Genomic DNA, 5,416 nt, shown 5'->3' on the forward strand with positions numbered 1-5,416 from the left:
ACTAGAAACACATGCATTAAGAACAAGAATTCAACTATGTTGATTAAGTGTAAGAAAAATCATGTTCAAATAAACAATTTATTCTTTGAATCTGGACTAAACATGCGATGCAAAGATTCAAGGTCAACCTATACACCTAAGCATGCTAATCTAATAGTTGGTACAAGGGTAAATTCAAAGCATGGACGTTTACAAGGATATGTACAAACTTGAATTTAAGTAGCTAAGACATGCGATCATGATAGGGGCGTCAATCCAACACATAAAAGCAAGCCTAAATTAAACAAGATTCATGAAAAACATAATTCTAAATTAAGCACAAAGTTGAACAGAAACTCATCAAATACAAAGAATGTTTGATTCAAGAACTACATGATAGAATTACCTCATTGATTCATAGACAAACCAATGGGATACAATCCAAAACGTGTCCATAATCCAAAAATAAAATAAAAATTAATCCAATGATACTGAAAACATAAAGGAAAAGGAAGAAGTCTAGGCCTCTCCTTGGCCTCCATTGAAAAATAATATAATTTTCAACATATTTCGATCTAAACCCGAAGAGAAGTATTTACAAAAATCATCGTAGTGTTGCAATGCTAGAAACAACGTTGCAACGCTCAACAAGAAAGGCCACGAGTGTCAGGGAAATATTGCAACGGTTGTGAGGTTGAACATTCGGAGCGTTGTGACGCTCGAGCCAGCATTGAAACGCAAAGTATTCTGTTAAAAACTCGATACTCGATGCATGATGCTCGATGCTCGATTACTCAATAGCATATTACTTGATTATATTCAAGAGCCTTTTACTTGATGGTACTCGATGATACTTAATGGCTGATTATACTCGGTGAAATCGATGACATTTTGGTAATTTTAACTCTTTCGAAGACCAAATGTTCAAATCAACTTCAAATTGCTTCAAATTAACCCCGTTCTTCACCAAATGATTAATTCTACCTCTTGATTACTCAATGGCTACAAAATAGGGAAATGAACACGTAAAATCCGATAACGAGCCCGAATTAAGCTAGGAATAATGGCTATTTTTTAGAGCTATCAAACACCCCCCAACTTAATTCTTGCTCGTCCCAAGAAAGGTAGGAATACACAAAATATAATATAAAGTAATTAAAGACATGCTAGCTTAATTTGCAATGTTGTTACTCTAGTCTTAATAGTCAATTAGAATGAAATTTGTAATCAAGAACAAAATTTAATTATGATCAATCAATGAAGCACAAGTTTAAGAATGATTCTTAATCTATTCATGCATGAGTGAGCCTAGAGTTTTGCTAGTTAAACTTGCACAACCCGAAAATGTTTTAAAATGTCCTCATCTCGTTTTCCCCTACATTGGCTCAGATATCGACCTTGGACATACCACACTTGCAAAATAGAGGGCAACACTAAGACAAGGGTGCCTAAACATACATACAAAACATAAAGGCCATATCTTTTACCTAGAGGGCTAGCTTTCACATCCCACTGCCGGAAACCTATCACTCTTTTCTCGTGGACCTAACTAGACACGACAAAGGTAGCTCTTTTCACCTCTATCCAAGCACACACACACTATATTTTTGCAGGCACACTAGCATATGCCTAATTTTTTTTATGCTTTTTTTTAAAAAATTGCAACTAATTTGTTTTTCTTTATTTTTTTCTCTCTCTTTTTTTATTCACAACCCTATTTTATTCAATTTGTCTAGTTTTGCTCTAAAACAAGCATAGTTACTCCTATGTCAAAGGTGGACCTTTCGAGGTGACAACAAAAATACAAACTAGATAACCCAATTCTAAGCATGCAAGACTTTAATTTCGCAAAACAATGACTTAAAGTTGCATGAGAGATAAGAACATTTTTTAAAAATGGGTTAAAATCATCATCATGCTTTCCTAACGTTCCTTCATGCAAATTTTATTACAAGAAGAGTGTGACATAAACTATCATGATAACAACGGAGCAAATACGCTAACAAGGCAATAAAAGCACACAACATACTTCATCCTCAACTTAAAATGATACATTGTCCCCAATGTATTTCAAGTAAAGCTCAAAAAGAATAAAAAAAAGGGAATAGAAAACCTCCCTTGATAACATAATCACACAAAGGATGGTGGTGGTCGGGCTTACCTCTCCAAAAAGATGCTCCTCTCCTCTAGGCCGTCCCTGTAAAACAGAAACAAAAAGAAAGCTAATCTAGAAAATAAATAAAGAAAGCAGTAAATTTTTCACCTGACTCCCTTCAGGAAGGGCAAATTTTTAATGTCAATTACTCGACATGACCTGTCTTCTATCAAGGCACAAAGAAATTCTCATGTTTCTCTGGTCCCTTCTTGGATGAGTCGATATAGCTCGATAAGGCTATAAAGCTCTTCATCTTTTGAAGTGAACCAGACAAGTCAAATTTTGTATTTTTAATTTTATTTGAAAAAGGAAATAAAAAAAAGACTCTAAGACTTACTCTACTAAAAATAAAGACTCTGACTCGACTGACTCTACTGACTCGTGAGGTCAAAGTGAGCCAAATTAAAAAATAAGAGGAATACCAATACAAAGAACAAGACGAGGCTTGGGAGCCTCTGACTCTTTTACCTGGGATTATTCTAAATTAAGCCCATACTCATACTTAACCTCACAAACTTGTTCTTGAGATGGCAGAGGATAAACATCGTCATCTTAGTCGGTCCATGCGTATTCACTAACAAGGTCGGCCTCAGTGCCACAGACGTAGGACGGCTCTAAACGATTTCCTGTACACTCATAAAAATCATTAGTATGTTCACATATTAAGAAATCCAATGTCTTACCCTAAAAAAAAATTTGAGGGACCAGCTGCTTTGCGGAGTTATTGGTGCTTGCATCTCCGTTGCTCAACTCTATATCCTCGAAAAATGATGATTCCCAATACTTCTCTAGTCTCCTAACTGATTCATTGATCTAAGCGATGTGGTCAGTCAGACTCTGAAGCTCAACTCTAACCTCATGTTCGAAAAAGAGGTCATTCTGCTGGGTACTAATGGGATCTTGATAATCGTAGAGGTACTTTTGCACAAACTCACTAGAGCAATTAGAAAGTTCTCTAACTATATCCTCTAAAGAAATACCTTTTGTGGGCAAACTGATACGGCATTTGACAACGGCGTTTGGCTAGGCAACTCCCAAGGAGGATAATATTCACACTCAGGACCATGCGAATTTTGTATCTGCATACTAGCCATAACTTGAACAATAGAGGTTAGTTCAGAAATTTGATCTCTAAGCTCACAAATTTCTCTTACCTATGGTGTTTCCCGTTGTTCCGTGTAGCTCGCTTGAAGCACACAAATGTTTATATTTTCTACCATTGAAAAACAAGTAGACACGAAAGAAAGAAAATATTTTTTATTGGTTTTTTAAAGTTTAAGAGTCAATTCTAACTAAAAGATATTAATTGGCTTGCTTCCCCGACAACGATGCCCTTTTTGTTTGGATCGAGAATCGATGTCGTTAATTTGACTCCAAATCGAAACAAAAGAAAATTTGTAAAATCACCGAACTACTCCAATTACTACTAAAACATAGCAATAGTGGTAAGTGCGGGGTCGAACCACAGAGAAGCGAAGAATTAATTTCTTTTTGGGTTAGATTTGATCGTGGAAAAAACAGAAAAAATGGGGTTTTGGTTTTTGGTTTTAAAATTGAAAACATTCAAGAAAAGGAAATTGCAAGGGATATATGAAACGATAATGGATTCATCTAGTTCTCGGATCAAGTAGCCACTCAATGTAATTTAAATCGTTGTTTTCTTCCAAAATATCGTGCACTCGAATTATGCATACATAGCTACTTAATTGATTCGAATGAACTAATATATACTATGGCCGAAAATCAATTAATCCGAACCAATCAAGCGTCCTACTTCGTAATTAAGGCTTGAAAGACCATACCCCAACTAACCTATATGCTCCTAGATGCAATTGGGTCCTTAGCGACTATAAAGAACTAGAAATCCATACATTAAGAACAAGGATTCAACTATGTTGATTAAGTGTCAGGAAGACATGTTCAAATAATCAATTTATTCTTTGAATCTGGATTGAACGTGTGATGCAAAGATTCAAAGTCAACCTATACACCTAAGCATGCTCATCTAATAAGTACTACAAGGGTAAATTCAAAGCATGGACGATTATAAGGATACGTGTGAGCTTAAATTTAACTAGCCAAGACATGCGATCTTAATAGGGACGTCAATCCAACACATAAAAGCAAGTCTAAATTAAACAAGATTTAAGAAAAACATAATTCTGAATTAAGCACCAAGTTGAATAGAAACTCATCAAATACAAAGAATGTTCGATCCAAGAACTACATGAAAGAATTTCCTCATCGATTCATACACAAACCAATGGGATACAATCCAAAACACGTCCATAATCCGAAAATAAAATAAAAACTAACCTAAGGATACTGAAAACATAAAGGAAAAGAAAGAAGTCGAGGCCTCTCCTCGGCCTCAATTGAAGAACAATATAATTTCATATTTCGAGCTAAAACCAAAGAGGAGTATTTATAGAAATCATTGCAGCATTACAACGCCGTAAACAACGTTGCAACCCTCGACAGGAAAGGCCATGAGCGTTAGGAAAACGTTGCAACGATGGCGAAGTTGAACATTCGAAGCACTATGATGCTCGAGGCAGCATTGCAACACCGAGCATTCTGTCAAAACTTGAACTCGATGCTCGATTACTCGATACTCGATGCTCGATTACTCGATACTCGATGTACGATGCTCCTTTACTCGATGTTCGACGCTCAATTACTCGATAACATTTTACTTGATTATATTCGACAACCTTTTACTCGATGGTACTTGATGATACTCGATGGCTGATTATACTCAGTCGAACTCGATGACATTTTGGTAGTTTTAACTCCTTCAAAGTCCAGATGTTCAAATCAACTCCAAATTGCTTTAAATTAACTATGCTATTCACCAAATGAGTAATTCTACCTCTTGATTGTTTGGTGTCTACAAAATAGGAAAATAAACACGTAAAATTCGATAACGAGTCTGAATTAAGCTGGGAATAATAGCTTTTTTTTAGAGCTATCACACCTTACAACAAATTATAACAATTACAGAGTGGGTCGCATCTGATAGTGTTACCAGAATAAGGTACCCAACCTTATTTGTATACTATATATCATTTTGACTATTTACTCGAACCTGATCCACTTTTGTGTCTCCACATAAAGTTCAAGTATTCATATAATAGCTATGGATCAATCTTTACAAGTGCAATTTACAAATTCAATAACAACTTTATTGAAGAAATATTGAATAACATCTTTATTAATAATAAAAATGTTTAACTTTACAAACTGCAAGTTTTAAGACATACAATCCAACACTAGGGTCAC

This window comes from Benincasa hispida, chromosome 8, assembly GCF_009727055.1.
Source record: "Benincasa hispida cultivar B227 chromosome 8, ASM972705v1, whole genome shotgun sequence".
NCBI lineage: Eukaryota > Viridiplantae > Streptophyta > Magnoliopsida > Cucurbitales > Cucurbitaceae > Benincasa > Benincasa hispida.